This window comes from Macrobrachium nipponense, chromosome 8 (assembly GCF_015104395.2).
Source record: "Macrobrachium nipponense isolate FS-2020 chromosome 8, ASM1510439v2, whole genome shotgun sequence".
Classification (NCBI taxonomy): Eukaryota; Metazoa; Arthropoda; class Malacostraca; order Decapoda; family Palaemonidae; genus Macrobrachium; species Macrobrachium nipponense.
The window spans coordinates 12940247-12962512 of NC_087203.1; the positions used below are offsets into that span (position 1 = coordinate 12940247).

The 22266-nt window shown below is 43.2% G+C and overlaps 1 protein-coding gene across 4 annotated transcripts in view; it reads left to right on the top strand.

The window, feature by feature from the left end:
- LOC135222616 (dynamin-binding protein-like) overlaps nt 1–22266 on the top strand; it is a 334340-nt gene that overhangs the window by 61280 nt on the left and 250794 nt on the right. For 2 of the 4 annotated variants that reach the window (XM_064260714.1, XM_064260716.1), the window contains one exon: nt 5404–5559. The exons of the other annotated variants lie outside the window; for them this stretch is intronic. The gene's annotated coding sequence lies outside the window, so the exon portion shown is untranslated. The remainder of the gene's footprint in view (nt 1–5403; nt 5560–22266) is intronic. 4 annotated transcript variants of the gene reach the window in all.

Here is a 22266-nt window from a genome sequence, read left to right on the forward strand (position 1 = left end):
TAGCCTAACTACCTTAGGTGAATTCATCTGAAATAGGCCACTAGGTGCATGTGCAAAATGGGCAGATCATTTATGGTACTCTCACATTGCCATACTAGTAGCTATAACTAACTATACTCGGTTTTTTTCCATCTGTCCACCCACCTGTGGTGTTTGTGTATTGTAACACTGCGTCCCGGGCTTTAGATAGTTACACTCAGCTTACATTCAACAATAATAATAATTTCCTGTTTCGAATATTAACGGTGTAATTCGCATACAGTAAATTATTAAAACACTTTTCAGTTGCCCTAGATATCCTTTTATTTACCTAAAACTTACGCATAGCATAACTATCTAAAGCCCGGGACGCAGTGTTACCACACGCAAACACCACAGGCTGGTGGACACATGGAAAAAAACAGAGTATAGGTAGCTATATCGTTACAAAATACTTCATTAAGCAATACAAATACTGAATAAAGCAAATGGTTCTACTTCAGGTCATCAGACCAAACTTTCATATTTTTAAGACTTCAGGTTTGTTAGCTATGAAAAATACAAATTGATTAAAAAAATTGTCATTTTGTCACTTAATATTACCCCATAGTAGCGTATGTAGCCCAGTCTAACTTTATGAGTTCAAAACTACCTAACCATAATTATTTGTTTTTTTATTTTTTACATTAGCCTAATTCATATTATTTTGCACTTAACTCACATAGTAACAGGAAGTTCCCCATTGTCTCAATTTACAAAATGTTTTGCCATAGAAGGATGTTAGACTGTTGTTCAAATGTAGTTAAGTAAACTAAGTTGCTGATAAATGATTAGTGATAATTGTAGCATTTCCCCTTCCTTATTAAGTAGATTTAGAAAGTTAAATGTTAGGGGTATTGTTTAGTGATTGTGTAAGACTCAGTTCACCTGACTGTTTTCTACATAGTACTGCCTCCCAAGTTTCATGTTTCATTCTTGCTCAAATACTGTACCAGCATCTATCTACATGTGATGTCAACTATTTATTAGATTAAATGAAAGATTGTAAGTTAGTTGGCTCATAACTACCAATGGTTGGTTTGAAAGTGGCCAGACATTTTGTGGTGGAAAGGTCTGAAAGATCAGCAGTGATGCTGACCTGAACCAAAAGGGAATTTAAGGGGGCCGGCCGGCTAATGCCCTTTTTTAAGGACAGGACTTTGATATTCATACCACTTAATAAGGTGACTTGGGACATCTCCAAACCGCATATGATTTTCGCCTCTGACCTTCGGTTTTGTGACGCCAGGGCGATTTATCCCGAAAATAACCATTTTTCAAATTCTATCTCCTCCCTTGATATTTAATATTAAGACCTGGGATTACTACCATATATAGACCTGATGTAGACCTCCAATCGAATGGAGAGTTTTTTTTCTAAAAGTCATTTTTTTGCAAGATATGAATTTTTTATTATGGTAAAAAAATAAACCCTCTAAATCAGGAGAAAAAAATTTATAAAAAAAATACGAAACAAAAATAGGAAAAAATGGCTCAATTTGATTGTTCTATAATGTATCTCTGAGTTATATACCAAATTTCAATGTTATAGCTTTAAAAGTAAGTGAGAAGATAGATTTTGAAGGTCAATAAGTATAGTTTTGAGATACGGGCGTTCAAAGTTTTCCTTCGTATTTCTATAAAGACAATGTTAATAAATAATGATTATTATGAATGTATATTTCTTTTTTGTGTATTAATAAACCAAAACTATTTTATTTATCATAATTTAATCATAAATGATGATCCCTTTGCTCATATATCGCAGCCTGGGGCACTGCTTGAGGCAAGATGTGGCACTCCTTCCTACGCAATTCTCTCGCTCCCCTTCACTAACTCGGCTTATTACAGCGAATTTTCTTCTTCTGTATGTTAGCGAGATGTTTTCCTTGTATTTTCCTCTTTGGCATGATGAAATTCTTGCCCGAAACAAAGATAAACAAATGTAAATGCAAGAGAATGTCAAGAGGTGAAAAGAAACTCGAAGGCGTACTCTTTTTTTACAAAGACAATTTAATAAATCATGATTATTATGAATTTTTTTTTTCATATTCCATTTTTGGGTTTTTTTTTTTAAAAACCAAAACTTTGTTATTTATCATAAATGAAGATCTCTTTGCTCAAAGATCGTCATAGCCTTGGGCACAGTGTGACGTGTGCTGTCCGAGCAAGACGGGGGCGTTACTAAGCACAACCCTCCCCTCTCTCTTCACTAACTATGCATATATTATGATATCTAATAATACTTGAGCGGATTTTTCTCGTCTGTATGTTAGCGAGATGTTTTCCTTGTCTTTTCCTCATTGGTATGATGAAATTCTTGCCGAAACATACATAAACATACGTAAAAGCAGGCGTATGTCAGAGGTGAAATGAAACGTGTAGACTACTCGAAGATTGTGATCGCACTAAATCAGGACTGTCACTGGACTTGGCCTGAAGTCTCCTTCTCGACTCGGGGAATGTCTACAGATGCCATTTCTCCCAATTTCTTTGACAATAATTATCAAAATTTACGATAATAGAGGAAATATTGCATTTTCTTGTACGGATCAATGTTTTAGGCTTATTGAGTTATGTTAACTAATTACCCTGTAACTACGAAAGTAAGAGGAATTTTGACGAAATATTTCGTATACGTATTCTCAATTGCCATATGAAGCTCCATGAATTTTTTCATGACTTTGCATTTTTCGCCCTATACCTCCATATATAGGCGTTCCGGCCGGCCCCCTTAAGTGAAGAGTTCGTCAAATAGCACAGAAAAGAGAGAGTTCATCAGTCATAGCTATAAACCCAGAATTTGTTCTGTGCACAGTCCTTTGGCCAGACCGGTTGTATGCTCGAGTGGTGGAGAGATCACCAGGGGCCCTCTGGCGAGTATCCCTCTCCTGTAGAGGGAGTAACCTTGGACCGTGACCTGGAAAGACTTGAGGATCCTGTGCCCCAGGGCTTGGACACCCCTGAATTGCAGAGGAGTTTGTTCCTACACATACACAAACCTTTGGTCTTTCATGGGATTTTGCTAGTGAACACAAGCTAGAACAGCCGTTAAACTTCAAACAAGGTTGTTAGTGACTGACGGTAGGGGAAGCCCTGCCCACCCGTTGCTCTGCACTCTGCTTTGCTTGCAGCTGCCGTCGTCTGAAGATGTCTCTGTGCTTCTCTGCCGTAATGCTGTTGCTTTCCTTTTGTTTTTTCTGTGCTATATGATTGTTTATTTGTTCCTACACATATATGAACCTACATTTTCTTATATGGCCCACTCCACGCTAAGGTAGCTTCAGCTGTTCTCTATTTATCTCTGAATAACAAAATCCTAACACTACCTGTGTCATGTGGTGTGACCTGACCTTGACCTCCCATTGTCTTCGCAGCAGAACTCGTGTTCTCACGTTTTCTAATTCTTCTCTCATTTTTCATTCATATTAGTTTCCTTCTGTTCTGTGTGATTGGGAGTATACATTCTCCCAGTGCCTAGCGTTTGTCTAACCCTGTTTACCGTTTTTAGTGTTGGTCTTCAATTCTGTGGCAATTATTGCTGTTGTTGTGTGTTGGGCTTGGGTCTGTGTTCCTGACTGCAGGACAAAGGAGCGAAGGAGCGAGAGTCAACCACATACATTCTTCCTCTTGAAATGCATAAACAGTGCACAGTTTAATGCTGATTTCTTTGTGAGGGGGATTCCATCCTAACAGAAGAGGAAAGGAAACCCATTGCAAGTTTGTTCCTACACAAATACATGAATATTGTTTGTGAGCACATGCTTGAATGGCGGCTAACTTTCAAACAAGGTAGTTACTGACGGTAGGGGAAGCCCTGCCCACTTGTTGGTCTGTGCTCCACTTTGATTTCAGCCGTCATTGTGTTAAGATGTCTGAAATGCTCTCTACCCAACAGTTGTTTTACTTTTTCTGTTGATTGTTTATTGTTTACATGTATGTGTTTGTGTGTTTGCCTTATATTTGTCCCTATACATTAAACAAACCCTTGGTCTTTTACATTAGGAATTACTTTTTGCAAAACTGGAAAACGGATGCTAAACTCTTGAACAAGGTGGTTAGGCAGTAATTACCATTTGGAGGGGACAATACCCACCTGCCTGGACATAAGTATTCCAGTTTGCTTTTGGCCATCATTCGATGCAGACGTGTTTTCATGAGCTCTTGCCTGACTGTCTCTAAACTCGCTTTTTCCAGTGTAATATTTTTTTTACTTTTTTATATACTGAATATACTTTGTTTAGAACTGGAGCTGCATCGGGGGCTCATTCGCGAGACTCCCCAAGTGTACAACCCTATAAGGAGGGATGTGCATCCAAGATCGGTGCTGGAGAGACATCTCATTGTCCCAATTGTGGCGCAGGCAAGAGAAGAGGTTGAGTCAAGCAGGTGACTCGCTCTTGCTTGTGTTTATTAGGCCCAATACTTGTGCAGGTATCAGGAAATATGTCGCTGTCTCGCCAGACAAGGCATCTGGTGAGGCTAGGAGGTCCCTTTTGCAATCTTCTTTGCCGCAGATTTTAGTATCAAAGAAGACTGGGATGCGTTGTGAGCACAGTGCAAGTTATCACCAACCAGTTGCTTCTGTGACTCCACCTGACTCTCGCTCATGTTCGCGCGAATAAACCAGTTTGATGGAGGTAAACCTTCTGACTGGGAGGCAAAAAAATGCTCTCCTAGACTCATGTTCACCTCATTACTGCAGGTTGATGATCGCGCGAGACTCGCTCCTCCTGCTGGTTCCATCAGCAGGGCGAGTGAGAGCATCCAATCTTCCTCTCTTATTCTCTTTACTTCCTGGGGTTTTACTATGGTATACTACACACAAACAATGTCAGAGAATAGTTATAGTTAAGGGTGACATACTAATATTATAGTAGAATACTTACGATACATGTGTAGTTAGGAACCTCGGAAGACTGCAGAAGCCAGCATGGGGGTGTAGTCGTAGGTATTCAGATAATGTCCTTTGTGGTCATATACAGTCACAATAAGTCCTATTGTCTTAGTAGGATAATGTAGAATAGTGTTGCAAGTATGTATGCTTAATAGTCTGGAGTCTGGAGAATAACAGAAGTTAAGGATATCATAGTTAGTGGTCTCTTGGAAAGCGTCATTTTTAGTTGGTGTCTTGCCGGTAGTCTCTTCTTCTTCTTCTAAATCTGTCTTAGTTGAGGCATTAAATCTTAGTTTTTATAATAGGAAAGATGATAGAGTAAGATACAAATATTACGATACTGCACCCCTCTCCCTTAGTAAAGGAATCCTCCTTATGATACTGCACCCTCCCCTCTTAGTGAAAGAAATCCCCCCCTTATGATACTGTACCCCCCTTTTAGAAAATAGCTGAGATTACAAATCCATCTTAACAACTGTTTCTTCTAGCTCAAGAGGACCATCTTATACTAGGATATGGGGAAGTATGGCTTGCAGGTTCCAAACTGTCCTGAATAGATGGAGAAGACAACTGTGTTGCTTCATCTGAAACAAGTGATCTAGGCGGAAAATTAGCTGAAGCATCAACAAGTGGAGTCTGTTGAGGTGATGGAGGAACAGTTCTAGCCTCAAAGACAACAGCAATCAGTACATAGCCTATGGTAGTAAACACTACCCTAACCTAGTTTACAAGACATAGCCTAACCTATCTTAGCCTACAGCCCAACAAATAAGCATTAGCCAAGCCTATAACACAAGATTAATACAAATAGAACAAACTTACCATAGTAAATAGTACAAAATTAGCATTTTATGAATAGAACTTCCCTGGCAGTTATATATGTACGTATAGCTATAGTCTATCGGTTCGGCAGATTTTTCAAAACTCGCGGCAACCGCCGAGTGGTAGGTGTCCGGTTAGGTGGTTAACAACCCTTACAGGGTGGTACTTGGAACCATTCCCATTTTCTATTCCTCAGATCATCTCTGCCGGTTTGGACTGTCAACATCGTTGTTAGTCCTCCGTCTTTTTTGGTTCGCTCGCTTCCGTGTGTCGCTGTATTTCTACTGAATTGGTGACGTATTCTGTGGATTGGCAACAATCGCTTTGGCCTTTTTTTGGTTTATTCTTTGGATGATTCTTTGATTTGAGATGTCTCAGAAACAGTTTCGAGTGTGTGAATGAGGAGTGTAAGGTGAGATTGCCGAAGGCTTCGGTCGATCCTCATACTGTTTGTTTGGGGTGTAGGGGTTTTGAATGTGCCTTGGATAAAAGATGTAAAGAATGAGAGGGTTTGGATGAGAAACAATGGTTGGATATGAAACGCTATGTGCGTAGATTGGAATTAGATAAAGTCAGGAGGGCTTCTAAATCTAAATCTAAGTCTAGGTCTGGAAGTGAAGCTAGTGTAGACCTTTCCATTCCCTTAACCCCTGTGTTATTAGAACCTGCTCCTGAGGTAGTAGCTCTTTCTCCTGTAGCAGGACCTGTAGCTACTTTGGATGACCCTCAGTACGTCAAGATGGCGGCTGAGATGCAAATTCTTAAGGAGCAACTTGCAGCCTTAAAACAAGGTAAGAGTGAAGGTGAAATAAGTGATAGTGCTTGTGAAAGTGCAGTGGAGGTGGCGACTGATCGATCCTGTCATGCCCCTAGGTCTAGACCTCTACCAAGCTCCCAGGACCAAGGGAGAAGGTACGTCGATGACCGTAAGGGGGTGAGAGGAACTGATCCTCGGTCAGCCGTCGCCTCAAGCAGTCCTGTTGCTTTTTCCCAGGCTGCTTATGACCGCCACAGAAAAGGCGTGTCGGAAGTGGTAGCGTCTTCTCTGAGCCCCTCTCCTCGACGCAGATGGCAGTATGAGGAATCGAGACCGCTCAAGAGGAGTTGGAAGCAGCGTCCTGATCTGACACGGTTTCATTCCGCCCCATTCTAGTAGATGGAGTAGCCCGGAACCATTTCCTTCTGATGATGGCTTGGACGCATCGCCTGCGAAAAGGACGAGAACTAGAGAGGATGATTCTCTGCAGGAAGCATGGAGACATGAGAGATCTCCTCTTCCTTCAGGTTACGGGGAATTCTCTAGACTAGAGAACCTTCTCCTTCCTCCAGCATACCTCGATGCCCGTCTCCTTCAGAACCGCAGGACCCAGCAACGGTAGCGAGATCGTTCATGGCGGTCATGCAAGAGCAGTTGACTTCGCTAGTAGAAGCTTTTAATCGCCCTCCTCTCCAGTCGGGCAGACGTAAGGATGACAGGCTGCCAGTGAAGAGATCAAGGGAGGAAGCACCGTTTCAAGACGTTGAACAACTCCGTCCTCGTGATGTCAGGAGGTTACGATACTCTTCTCCTGCTAAACCTTCCCTCGATTCTCTACGCCACGTTAAATCTAGCTCTCGTCTCCTCTCCTCTCCTTCACCTAGACGACGAGATACGGACTTGGTAGCTCGTCACGACGACACCTTCAGGTCTCCTCGCCAGGAGAAAAGCAGCGCTCGTTCCCGACAGTCTGTCACTCAACAGCACGTATTCAAAGTGGGTCGGCAGGACGTATGCAGCGCTCGCGAACAAGACGCATTACAGCGCTCGCGAACAGACGCATACAGCGCTCGCGAACAAGACGCATACAGCGCTCGAGGACAGGACGCATCCGCTGTTGTACGTCAGGACGCATCCAGTACTCGTCTTCAGGACGCATCCAGCACTTGTCATCAGGACGCAACCAGCTCTCGGCGACATGACGCATCCAGCTCTCGACGCCAGGACGCAGCCAGCCCTCGGCGCCAGGACCCATACATCTCGCGACGAAAGGACTCTCACAGTGCGCTAGCAAAGAACGTATCCAACTCTCAAAGGAAGGACGTATCCAGCTCCCGATGTTGGGAAACATATAGCGCTCGAGGCAAAGATGCAGCAAGGGATCGGCCTCAGGATGTACCAGCCGTTCGGCGCCAAGACACTTTGGACTCTCGACGTCAGGATGCTTCCAGTTCACGACGCAAGGACGTATCTGACATTCAGGAATTTTTGCCTGACACAGGTGTTCATCAGCAAGGCTTTGATGAAGGTACACACGACAGCTCGGATCAACAAGGACCTTCCGACTTTGTTCCTTCTACCCATAAGGATAAGGAGATAGAAGGAAGTCTGGAATTAGAAGAAATTTCAGAGGATGAGGATAAACCTTCTAACGCGGCTGCAGACTATAAAGTGCTTTCTCGCTCCCTCCTTGAGCTGTTTGGAGAGGAACTTAAACCAGCGGCTCCCCGTTCTCCTCAGTCACAGTTCGTTAGAAGGAAGTCGCAAAAACAGTCAGCCTTCATCAAGATGAAGTTGTCTATTTCGGCGAAGAAGGCGATGGCAAGATAGGAGACTGGTTGAAGATGGAGACAAGCAGTGAAAACCACCTTTTCCTTTCCTCCGGCTAAGCTGGCGTCTAAGGCGGGAATGTGGTACGAGACTGGAGAAGCTCTTGGCCTGGGAGTACCTGCCTCCTCCCAGGGGGACTTCTCCGGTATTGTAGATTCCTCAAGGAGACATGCCCTCAATTCAGCGAAAGTGATGTGGTCCATGACGGAGTTAGACCACTTCGTTAAAGGTATATTTCGATCATTTGAAGTATTCAGCTTCTTGGACTGGGCCCTGGGAGTGCTGGCCAGGAAAGCAGAACACATACAGGCCACAGAAATGGAGGAGTTAACTAGCATTATGGCCTGTATGGATAAGGCACTGAGGGATGGAGCGAACGAGATGGCTTCCCTGTTTACGGCGGGGATTTTGACTTCGCCACCAAAGGAGTTACGATCGCGCAGAAGGCGGAACTCCTTTATGCCCCTCTCTCGGAACATCTTTTTCCGCAAGCTCTGGTTAGGGATATTACTCTTTCTCTAACTCAGAAGGCCACTCAAGATCTTCTAACTCGCTCCGTAAGAAAGGGTCTTCCGGGCAGTCAGGCATCAGCAAAGAAAGGAGAAAAGAAGGTTTTGCAGCCCTTTCGAGGTAGGGCTCCGACCAGGACGGATTTCAGAGGAAGAAGACAGGAGACAGGCGGACGAACAAGCAGGAGATCGTTTAGATCCCGTGCTAGGAAATGAGTTACAAGTCCTCCAGTCAGCAGTAGGAGCAAGACTGTCAAGTTTTTGGCAAACTGGTAAAAGGAGGGGGGCGAACACCTGGTCCCTCTTAGTCGTCAGGGAAGGTTACAAGATCCCTTTCTTGAAAAGCCACCTCTTTCGAGAACACCAAGAGCCTTAGTGGCTCAATACTCGGACGCTACGAAACAAGAGGCTCTCCTAGATCTAGTAGACCAGATGCTAGGAAAGGGAGCCATAGAACCTGTACTGGAACTAGAATCTCCAGGCTTTTACAATCGCCTGTTTCTAGTACCCAAGAACTCGGGGGGATGGAGACCCGTTCTAGATGTCAGCGCACTGAACGTCTTTGTAGAGAAGACAAAATTTACTATGGAAACGACTCAGTCTGTGCTGGCAGCAGTTCGTCCAGGGGACTGGATGGTGTCCCTGGATTTGCAAGACGCCTATTTTCATATCCCCATCCACCCGACTTCAAGGAAATTCCTAAGATTCGTGGTTCAGAACAGGTGTTTCCAGTTCAGAGCCCTTTGTTTCGGCCTCAGTACAGCCCCTCAAGTCTTCACCAGGGTAATGTCGAACGTAGCGGCTTGGCTTCATCAAGAAGGGATAAGGGTATCCCTGTACCTAGAGGACTGGCTGATAAGGTCACAATCAAAGAACAAGTGTCTGGAGGACTTAAGAAAGACGTTTCTGATGACCCAGGAACTGGGACTCATCATCAACAAGGAGAAGTCCCAGACCGAACCGAGTCAGACAATTCTCTATTTGGGGATAGTTCTGGACTCAGCTCGTTTTCGGGCTTTTCCCTCTCAAGAGAGGCAGAACAAGTGCCTCGAGAAAGTGCAGCAATTCCTAGGGAGAGAGAAGTGCTTGGCGAAGGAGTGGATGAGTTTGCTGGGCACCCTCTCCTCGCTCGAGCAGTTTGTCTCCCTGGGAAGGTTGCACCTCAGACCTCTGCAACACTTCCTTTCAAGAGTATGGGACAGGAGAAATCAGGAGGACTCCTTTTCTTTTCCCATTCCAGCAGACATCAAAAGACAGTTGAGTTGGTGGCTGGATCCCGCAAAATTGAGGGAAGGAATATCCCTATACAAGAAGAACCCAGACCTAGTGTTGTTCTCAGACGCTTTGGAGTCAGGTTGGGGAGCAACACTGGGGAACAAGGAAGCATCGGGCTCTTGGGAAGTGCAACAGAAAGGATGGCACATCAACAAGAAAGAATTGATGGCCATCCTATTAGGTTTAAAAGCCTTCAAAGAAGTAGTCTCGGGGAAGGTAGTAGAGGTCAACTCGGACAACACCACAGCCCTGGCGTACATAAGAAAGCAAGGAGGAACTCATTCTCTGTCCCTATACGAAGCAGCAAGGGAACTCCTTCTATGGACGAAGGAGATTGGAATAAAGAGAATGGAATAAATCTGTTAACGAGATTTGTACAGGGACAGAAGAATGTGAGGGCAGACATGCTCAGCAGGAAAGGGCAAGTTCTTCCAACAGAGTGGACCCTCGATCTGCAAGTTTGCCAGGAACTGTGGAAGTTATGGGGGAGGCCATCGATAGATCTCTTCGCCTCCAGCAAGAACAAGAGAATCCCCAACTACTGCTCCCTGGTACCGGACAAGGAAGCAATAGCAGTGGACGCCTTCTTGATGGACTGGACAGGGATGGATACTTATGCGTTTCCCCCGTTCAAGATCATCAATCTGGTCATCAAGAAGTTCGCCCTTCTCGAAACAGGGAGAATGACCCTGATAGCACCTTTTTGGCCAGCAAGAGAATGGTTCACAGAGCTAGTGGAGATGCTAGTGGACTTTCCAAGAAGCCTTCCTCCAAGTCCAAAGCTTCTCAAACAGCCCCACTTCGAGAGGTATCATCAAAACCCCCTCGCTCTACAGCTGACTACATTCAGACTATCGAGAAGCTTGTCAGAGCAAAAGGCTTTTCTGAGCAAGCGGCTAGAGCTATCGCAAGAGCGAGGAGGATATCTTCGTAGAGAGTATACCAATTGAAGTGGGAAATTTTTAGATCTTGGTGTAAACGACACAAAGTGTCCTCAACCACTACCTCTGTGAGTCAGATTGCTGATTTTCTTCTGTTCCTCAGACAGGAATCTAAGCTGGCCGTATCCACGATAAAAGGATACAAAAGTATGCTTTCAACAGTCTTTAAGCATAGAGGCATCGACCTATCACTAAATACGGATTTGAAGGATCTCTTGAAGTCGTTTGAAACGACTAAACACACAGTAAGACCCCCGGCTTGGAATTTGGATGTGGTTTTGAAGTTCTTATGCGGTAGGAAGTTCGAACCCATCTCGCAATCGACCCTTAGAGATTTAACTAAGAAGACGTTATTTCTGATGGCTCTCGCCACAGCAAAAAGGGTCAGCGAGATTCAGGCGATGGAGAAGCACGTAGGCTTCACTCAAGACGGAGCTGTATGTTCCTTAAGGCTCGACTTCCTCGCTAAGAATGAGAACCCATCCAAACCCTGGCCGAAGACGTTTGAGGTTCCTAACCTCACAAACTTGGTGGGTCAAGAGGAGGAGAGACTCCTCTGCCCAGTTAGAGCTCTCAGGACATATTTGTCACGGACCAAGAGTTTAAGAGGACCTTCCAGTGCTTTATGGTGTTCCATTAAAGATCCTCAAAGGCCCCTCTCAAAGAATGCATTGTCATTCTTCTTGAGGGAAACAATTAGAGAAGCTCACCTCTTATGTGAGGAGGAGAACTTCGGTCTCTTAAAAGTGAAGGCTATTTCTACGTCTTTGGCATACCAGAAGAACATGTCAGTTAGACAAATAATGGACTCGACATTTTGGAGGAGCGACTCTGTATTCGCTTCTCATTATCTCAGAGAGGTAAGAGTCGACTACGAGAAGTGTTACTCTTTGGGTCCATACGTAGCTACGTCTTCGTTATTGGGCGAAGGAGTTACTACCTCCCCTCAACCTTAACTTTAGTTTGACATACCTTTATTGGGGTTTGTGTTTTTATGGTTGTCTGAGGAGTGGTCTGGTCGAGATGGCACCCTCAGTCTAGCTAGATAGATAAAATATCTAGTCTGCAAGGTTAGGTGGTTAGGTTGAGTAAGGTTGCAGTTAACCCTTAAACGCCGACTGGACGTATTTTACGTCGACATTTTTTGTCTCTCGGGTGCCGACTGGACGTATTTTACGTCGACATACAAAAGTTTTTTTAAAAATTCGCGGAAAAATACTTTTAGGCCTACCAGCCGAAAACTCTTGAATCACGCACCTTGGGGGATGCTGGGAGTTCACGGATCAAGGTGTTGTTTTGTTTACAATCGTTACGCAGGCGCGCAAGCGCGAATTTCTTTCTTGCCGCACTAAAAAGTATCTGTGACACATCTCTGAAATTATTTCGTCACTTTGACATAATTTTTGTACCATTTTAAATTAGCCGTTACATAGAGTATTATATATGAAAATGTGCGCATTTTTATGTAGAATACAACAAAAAAATACTCATGATTGTAGCTTTTATCAGTTTTAAGATATTTTCATATAAATAACGATAAGTGCCAAAATTTCAACCTTCGGTCAACTTTGACTCTACCGAAATGGTCGAAAAACGCAATTTTAAGCTAAAACTCTTATATTTTAGTAATATTCAATCATTTATCTTAATTTTGCAACTAATTGGAAGTCTCTAGCACAATATTTCGATTTATGGTGAATTTATGAAAAAACTTTTTCCTTACGTCCGCGCGGTAACTCTTCCGAAAATAATCATACATGTGATTGTGGTAATGTTTGCACCATTTTAAATTAGCCGTTACATAAAGTTTTATATATGAAAATGTGCGCAATTTCATGCACAATACAACTAAAAACAACCCATGGTTGTAGCTTTTATCAATTTTGAAATATTTTCATATAAAAAATGATAAGTGACAAATTTTCAACCAACCTTCGGTCAATTTTGACTCTACCGAAATGGTCAGAAAACGCAATTGTAAGCTAAAAACGCCTATATTCTAGTAATATACAAGCATTCACCTTCATTTTGCAACAAATTGGAAGTCTCTAGCACAATATTTCGATTTATGGTGAATTTATGAAAAAAATAACATTTTCTTTACGTCCGCGCGGTAACTCTTCCGAAAAAATCATACGTGCGATTGTGGTAATGTTTGCACCATTTTAAATTAGCCGTTACATAACGTTTTATATATGAAAATGTGTGCAATTTCATGTATAATACAACAATAAATAGTTGAAGGTTGTAGCTATTCTCATTTTTGAAATATTTGCATATAAATCACGATAAATAGAAAAAAAACCACGTTCGGTCAAATTTGACTCTACCGAAATGGTCGAAAAACGCAATTGTAAGATAAAACTCTTACAGTCTAGTATATTCAGTCATTTATCTTCATCGTGAAACAAATTCGAAGTCTCTAGCACAATATTTAAATTTATGGTGAATTTTTAAAAAACTTTCCTTCCCTCCGCGCGCGGATTCTTCTCCACAAATCTCCGAAATGCGTAAGTCCCATTCTCGGAATATTTGCTCCGTTTCATATTAGGCATTTCAGAGTTTTATATATGAAAATGTGTGCAATTTCATGTAGAATAAAACGAAAAAGCATATTTGGAAAGTTGTAGCTTTTCTTATTTCCGAAATAATTGCATATAAAAAAAATATATATAAATTTGACATTCGGTCAACTTTAGCTCGTCAGATATGGTCGAAAACTGCATTTGTAAGCTAATATTCTTACAGTATAGTAATATTCAATCATTTGTCTTCATTCTGAAACATATTGGAAGTCTCTAGGACAATATTTAGATTTATGGTGAATTTTTGAAAAAAATATGTTTACGTAAGCGCGTTACGAATTCATGCATTATTTTGTGATAATATTTTCTCTGTGTTGCTTTTATCGTTTTACAATGTGTTATATATCAAAATGATCGCAATTTAGTGCACATTACAACGAAAAAAAAAGTAACTTGTTACCTTCAACCGTTTTGCGCACAGCGCGATTTGAATACAATTAATTATATGGAATTTCGTTTTTGCGCTATCATATATCGCATTATTTATATATGATAATGATAATTTTTTTCATTTCTGATGGTTGCATACTAAACTTCAAGCAATGACAAAAAAAGGAGCCAAAAATGAACTCTTAATCTTGAAAACTAAGCGCGCTGTGATTTTTTGAAAAAAATATTTTTTCCGCTTACGCGCTCACTCTCAAACCCCTCCGGCATACGGGAGTCATTTTTTTATTTACCGCTCCGGCGTTTAAGGGTTAATTAAAAGGGGAATAGTTAGTGCAGAAGTCTAGTCACGTTGTTGGTCTCGCCCCGTTTGACAGACTCTATTGAGTGGTTTCAGCATAGCAGGTCTCATCCTGGCTGGCGCTCCTAAGGGAAAGCGACTCAAGAGGCAGGAACTTTTGAAGTCAGCTACCTTAGCAGGTAAGGAATCAAGGTTATAGCCTACAACTTTTAGTTGTTTCCCCAACGATGTTGGCTGTCTTTCACCCACCTCCAAATGTGTGAATCAGCTATATATATATAACTGCCAGGTAAGTTCTATTCATAAAAATAAAGTATTTATGATAAAACAAGTTTTATGAATACTTACCTGGCAGTTATATATATATTTTAAGGCCCACCCACCTCCCCTCAGGAGACAGGTCGGGCAAGAGATGATCTGAGGAATAGAAAATGGGAATGGTTCCAAGTACCACCCTGTAAGGGTTGTTAACCACCTAACCGGACACCTACCACTCGGCGGTTGCCGCGAGTTTTGAAAAATCTGCCGAACCGATAGAGACTATAGCTATATATATATAACTGCCAGGTAAGTATTCATAAAACTTTGTTTTATCATAAATACTTCATATTAGCATCTAGCTTATCTAGTTTAGGAGGAACAGCTTAGCCTAACAATTCTAGTACTTAGCCTACCTACCTACCTACCTAATCTCTGACAGAGCAAAAATCCCATTAACCTGATCTGATCCCAATCCTCGTCGCCAATTAAATGTGGTATACTACGAACATACAATGTCAGAGAATAGTTATAGTTAAGGGTGACATACTAATACTATAGTAGAATACTTACGATACATGTGTAGCTAGATACCTAGGAAGACTGCAGAAGCCAGCATGAGGGTTTAGTAGTAGGTATTCAGATACTTTGTCGGTCTTATACTGTCACAGTAAGTCCTATTGTCTTAGTAGGACAATGTTGAATAGCATTGCAAGTATGCATGCTTAATAGTCTGGAGTCTGGACAGTAACAGAAGTTAAGGAGATCATAGTCAGTGGTCTCTTGGAAAGTGCCATTTTTAGTTGGTGCCTTGCCGGTAGTCTCTTCTTCTTCTGAATCTGTCAGTCGAGGCATTAAATCTTCTTAGTTTTTATAATTGGAAAGATGATAGAGTAAGATAAAAATATTACAATACTGCAACTGGGAGTGCCAAGGCGAACAGGAGGAGCTATGGGGAGGGCTCTCCCCAGAGTTTGGCAGTGAGGGCCTATGTCGTAACCCTCTTTGTTCAGGGCAGGGTAAACATCTTGGTGGAGGAACTAAGCAGACGAAACCAGGTCCTTCTAACAGAGTGGACCCTAGATCTCCAGGTTTGCAAGGATCTTTGGAGGATTTGGGGACAGTCGACAGTAGATCTTTTTGCGACAGCAAAGAACCATCATCTTCCAATCTTTTTGCCAGTCCTGGACCCTCAGATATGGGCGACAGACACAATGCTTCTTGACTGGTCGGGTTTAGACCTAGTATATGCTTTTCCTCCATTCGCCATGATACAGGAGGTAATAAACAAATTCTTGACGCATCAGAATGTCTCTTATGATCCTGGTAGCCCCATTTTGGCCGAGGAAGGAATGGTTTCTGGACCTGCTTCACCTCATAGTGGACTTCCCAAGACTTCTCCCTCAGAAGATCTCAACTCAACCTCACCTGTTCAGGTTCCACCAAGGATTATCATTGCTGTCTCTGACAGGATATTGACTGTCAGACGACTGGTTAAAACGAAAGGCTTTTCAAGCCAAGTGGCAGAAGTCATTGCTAGATGTCATCAATCATCTACGAGCAAGCTCGACCAATCTTAAATGGGCAGTCTTCAAAAGTTGGTGTTGAAGACATAACGTCTCTTCCTCTGAGACCACTATTGCCCAGATAGCAGATTTTTTGCTGTTTTTAAGGTCATCCAGGAAGTTATCCTCAATCCATTAAGGGGTACAGGGCAATGCTGAACTCTGTTTTCAAGCAGAGAGGCTTAGACGTCAGCCTCAACCAGGACATTAGCGCTCTTATTAGATCTGTGGATATTTGTAAATTGGAGTTTTATACATTCAACTTACCTGTCAGATATATACATAGCTATCGACTCCGTCGTCCCCGACAGAAATTCAAATTTCGCGGCACTCGCTACAGGTAGGTCAGGTGATCTACCGCCCTGCTCTGGGTGGCAGGACTAGGAACCATTCCCGTTTTCTAATCAGATTCTCTCTGTCGCCGGTGGTATCAACATTGTTGTTACTTCCTCCTGACTGGAATTCTTTTTTCACAACGCTTCAGTTCTTCCTGAGAAGCAGTTGGAGTTGGAAGACAGGACAGCTCTCGAACACGTTTCCAATCTCATCGGAAATAAAAGATCAATTAAGTTGGTGGTTGACCCCCTTAGAAGAGAACAAAGGAGTATCCTTGGAAGTATGGAACCCAAACCTGACATTGTTCTCAGACGCGTCGGAGACAGGTTGGGGTGCGACCTTAGGATCCAAAGAAGTGTCAGGCACCTGGTCGGAAGAACAGGTGTCATGGCACATAAATTGCAAGGAGCTATTTGCAATTCACCTTGCGCTAAAGAGCTTCGAGCACATAGTCAGAGACAAAGTGATACAGATAAACTCCGACAATACAACCGCTCTGGCTTATGTAAAAAAACAAGGAGGAACTCACTCTCTCGCCCTATATGAACTAGCAAGAGATCTGCTGATTTGGACGAATCAAAGGAACGTAGTTCTAACAAGATTTGTCCAAGGGGAGAGGAACGTGAGAGCGGACAGACTGAGCAGGAGGTTCCAGGTCCTTCCTACAGAATGGACCCTCCACTCGGAAGTCTGTCAGAGCCTTTGGTATCTTTGGGGGAAACCTCAGGTAGATCTATTAACCACGTTTCTCTCCAAAAGGATAGATACATTTTGCGCCCTAGTAGAAGATCCCAGGGCTTATGCAATAGACGCCCTTCTCCTGGACTGGTCAGGGCTAGATGTGTACGCTTTTCCCCCATTCAAGATACTGGGGGAAGTAGTCAGAAAGTTTGTGGCCTCGAAGGGAACCAAGATGACTCTGATAGCCCCATATTGGCCATCCCGAATTTGGTTCACGGAGGTAATGGAGTGGACAGTGGACTTCCCCAGATCTCTTCCAAACAGGATAGATCTGCTCAAACCCCACTTCGAGAGGTACCATCAAAATCTACCCGCTCTTGCTCTGACTGCCTTTTGACTATCGAAAGACTTGTCAGAGCGAGAGGGTTTTCTCGCAAGGCAGCAAGCGCAATTGCCAGAGCCCGCAGATCATCTACTAGGCGAGTGTACCAATCGAAGTGGGAAGTTTTCAGAAACTGGTGCAGGTCGAAGAAACTGTCCTCTTCCAATACCTGTGTGACCGAAATTGCGGATTTCCTTCTTTTCCTGAGGGAAAAGTCGCATCTCTCTGTACCAACTATTAAGGGATACAGAAATATGCTTTCAGCAGTCTTCAGAAACAGGGGATTAGATTTGACGAATGATAAAGATTTGCACGATCTCATTTGTTCCTTTGAAACATCGAAGTCAGTAGAACCTAGGGTTCCAAGCTGGAACTTGGATGTGGTCCTGAAATTTCTGTCCTCCGAGAAGTTCGAACCACCGCATACGGCTTCATTCCGGGATATCACTAGAAAGTGTATATTTCTGCTATCTCTTGCTACGGCTAAAAGGGTCAGCGAGTTGCACGCCCTTGAGTCACGAGTTGGCTTCAAAGGAGACTCTGCGATTTGTTCATTCCAGACTCTCTTTCTTGCCAAAAATGAGAACCCTTCGAATCCCTGGCCCAGGAGCTTCGAGGTAAAAGGACTTACTAGCCTAGTGGGCAGAGAAATAGAAAGATCACTTTGTGTCCAGTTAGAGCACTGAAATTCTATCTGGACAGAAAGAAGCAGTGGGAGGATTCACAACACGGTCTATGGTGCTCGGTAAAGGACCCCAAGAGACCAATGTCTAAAAATGCTTTGGCCTTCTTTGTTAGAAGTGTCATTACCGAGGCTCATAAGAACTGCCCAGATGACTCTTTTAATCTATTAAGAGTAAGAGCTCATGAGGTAAGGGCAATCGCGACGTCTATTGCATTCCAAAGGAATATGTCACTTAAAAATATTTTGGATGCAACCTATTGGAGATGCAACTCAGTATTTGCATCTCATTACTTAAAAGATGTGCGAGTTACGTATGAGAAATGTTTTTCTCTAGGTCTGTTTGTGTCAGCACAGACGGTTCTGGGTAAAGGAGAGAGCACCGATCCTTAAATATGTGTACGTAACCCTCTTGTCGGATGTGTTCTTGTATTTCCTGTGCATGGGAGTGTCAGATGCCACACTGGCGGCCTTCACTTCTCTTCATTAGGAAATCGAGTGACAACTGACTTTTAGAGGGGTACAAAATTTTTTTTTGGAATTTTGTATGTGTGATTATCGAGTTTTTGGTTGTTTGCTAAGAGTTTGGGGATGACTCTTGGCAATCTTAGAACTAACACGGGTTAGTATCGGGTGATCGGGATCGGTTGTGTTCTCCTTAAAGAAGGCGTGTTGTCATATAATCAGATTAGCACCCATTGACAAATGCCAGTTAGGCTCTGCCGAGTAAGCGGATGAAACCCCATCGACAGACCCACAAGAACTCTTGGCCGCAGATCACTATCTCGCTAAGGCTCTTGAGGTGAAGCAGACTCCTGGGCAGTAGCCACGAAGTCTTCCACCTAATAAGGTAGGAACCAAGGTCTATAAATACCTACAACATATGTTGTTTACCTGTCTAGTCAGTAGTTAGCTGTCTCTTGCCCTCCACCAAAGGGTGTCAATCAGCTATGTATATATCTGACAGGTAAGTTGAATGTATGAAAATGATATTGTTATGATACAATAAAGTTTCATACATACTTACCTGGCAGATATATACGATTGAAGACCCACCCAGCCTCCCCGCAGGAGACAGGTGGAAGAGAGAATCTGATTAGAAAACGGGAATGGTTCCTAGTCCTGCCACCCAGAGCAGGGCGGTAGATCACCTGACCTACCTGTAGCGAGTGCCGCGAAATTTGAATTTCTGTCGGGGACGACGGAGTCGATAGCTATGTATATATCTGCCAGGTAAGTATGTATGAAACTTTATTGTATCATAACAATATCATATTACTAGATCAGTTTCATGGAATCTAGATGTGGTACTGAAGTGGCTTTCTGGTGACTCCTTCAAACCCCTCCACTCAGTATCTTTTAAAAAACCTCATTAAAAAGACCCCTCTTCCTTGTAGCCAAAAAGGGTCGGTGAATTGCAGGCAATAGACAAGAGTGGGTTTTTCCCAAGGAGATGATGTCTGTTCTCTTTTTCTCTTTCCTTGGGATTTCTTGCCAAAAATGAGGATGTGAACAAACCCTGGCTATGTTCCTTTGCTGTTAAGAACCTAATGGACATCATTGAACCAGAGGAGGAAGAGTGACTTCTATGTCCAGTAAAAGCTTTATGCTACTATTTACAGAGAACAGAACAAATTAGAGGTCCTGCAAATAATCTTTGGTGTTCTGTGAAGTCTCCGTCTCGCCCGATGTCAAAGAATGCCATTTCATTTTTCTTGAGGAGTTTGATAGTTGAAGCACACTCTCAGCTCCAGGAAGTGATATTACCTTCTATCAGTGCTAAGGCGCATGAAGTTAGAGCTATTGCAACTTCTCTCTCCTTTAGGGATTATATATCTATGGAATATATTATGCTTTCCACATTTTGGAAATGTAGATAAGTTTTTTCTGTGTATTATCTGAAAGATATTGAAACGGTTTTTGAGAATTGTTCCACATGGGTTCGTTGTTGGTGGCTGGCATGGCGTTGAGGGAGGAAGCATAGGGGGTTTACTTTCCCTTTACTATCCTCTGTTATCATTTTGTTGGTGTTGAGTTTTGGGAAGCCTGTGGGTACTGGGTTACCTGTAGTATGCACCAGTCATTATGGTAGGGTATTACTGGTTAGTTTTCTATGGATTGGGTGGTGGTGGTGGTGTTTTTATCTGGTCTAAGCCTAGGGCAAGGGCATCAGTTTGTAACTTTTGTTAGTCATCCAGTGAACTTACATGACTACGAAGTTATTTTCCCACTATAGTAGGGGCAATCATTGGTCAAAACTGCCACACCTTTTACAGGTTGAGGGAGCGCCGACCAGAGGCGGTATTCATCTGCAGCGCTTTCTTACCAGGCAAGGTACAATAAGTATTTGATAATACTTGCAGAACTTCTATATTGAGTCATTATTAAATATAATATCTTTTATATAGTACTTGTCCATGATTCCTATCTCCATAAAAGTGGAATTGGCTATTGTGAGGTCTGAGTAAGAGAGAGGAGAGCGAGCGAACTAATTTTATTCGGCTGAGGAAATGCACCTTCTCGACGGCGAAGGTGCATTTGTCAAAACGGACAACAAGTCCGTTCTCCTGTAGGCGCTTGAGGATGGCCCAGACATGGTTCAGGTGCTCCTCCGGCAATCTGGAAAGGATAAGACTATGATCCATTTAGCAGAAGCAGAAGGGTAAGTCACAGAGGATTCTGTCCATGAGCCGTTGAAAGGTGGCCCCAGCATTCCACAGGCCGAAAGCGAACATGAAGGATCCGAAGGGGGTGATGATCGCTGTCTTTGGAATATCATCAGGGTGGATGGGGACTTGAAAATACGATTTGTTCATGAAATTTTCCTGTCAGATGTATATATATAGCTGTATTCTCCGAAGTCCGACAGAATTTCAAAACTCCTGGCACACGCAATGGTCGGCCAGGTGGTTAGTACCCATTCCCGCTGCTGGGAGGCGGGTATCAGGAACCATTCCCATTTTCTATTCAGATTTTCTCTGTCACCGGTACTGTGAACACCTGTATTCAGTACCTCCGTCTTAGGATTTTGAAACTTCATTGCCGCTTAAGTATCCTAATTGTCTTTTGGTTTATTGACAGGAATTTGTGGCTAGGCATACGCTATCATAGATTGATTTGAATTTGATTGTTCTTTGCATGAGATGTCTGAATCTAGTTCGGCTAGTTTCAGAGTTGGTTGTCTGCAAGGGGTAAGGGGAGACTACCGAAACCTTCGGTAGATCCTCACTTGGTATGCACGAGGTGTACGAGACATGAGAAGTCAGGGTAATGAACCTACTAACCTCCTGTAGACTTTATTTTGCCTAACCCTGTGGTATGGCCTACGGGCCTTGAGGAAGTGTCTGCGAGAGGTAATGCCCTTTCTGTTATGGTGGATTCCATCTGTAATCTTGGAATCTAAAGTGCTCGCTCTCCAATCAGTTTTGTGAGTGTAGTGATGTTGTTAGTGCCCCTAGTGTTGTGGAGGGGGCGTCAGATCGGTCCCATAACGCCTCTAGGTCTAGACCTCTGTCGGACTCCCAGGACTCAGGGAATGGGCATGTCGAAAACCGAAGGAGGGTTACGGGTACTCCCCACTGCTCTGGCGTCCCTTTGGCAGGACCTGAAGACGCTTCATAGGCTGCCAAAGATCGTGCACGAATCCTGAAGGATTGCTTCTCGTCCTCCGAGGCGTCCTCCCCATGCAGGGGTTGGAGCTCTCAGAAGGACTCGCGCCCTATAAACAGAAGCTAAAAGAAGAGGCGCTTCACGTTCTCTCTCTCTCTCGTCATGCGTTGCAATCGTTGCCTTAACATTTTGACGACTTTCCACCGCAGAAGAGAAATAGAAAGTCATCGGAGCAGGACGCTTTTGAGTGCCCAGATCGCTCTAACATTGTTACTGTGAGAAGGAAGAAGGCGTTCCCTTGCCCCTTCTCGGTTGGCCTCGTTTTCGCCAAGAGAGGGGTAGAACCCAGTTACCGCAGGAAGGATCAGGCTGTCTGTCAAGTCACCGGCAGTCTCCTTCTCCTCGCTTATCGCCTTTTAGATTCCGCTTAC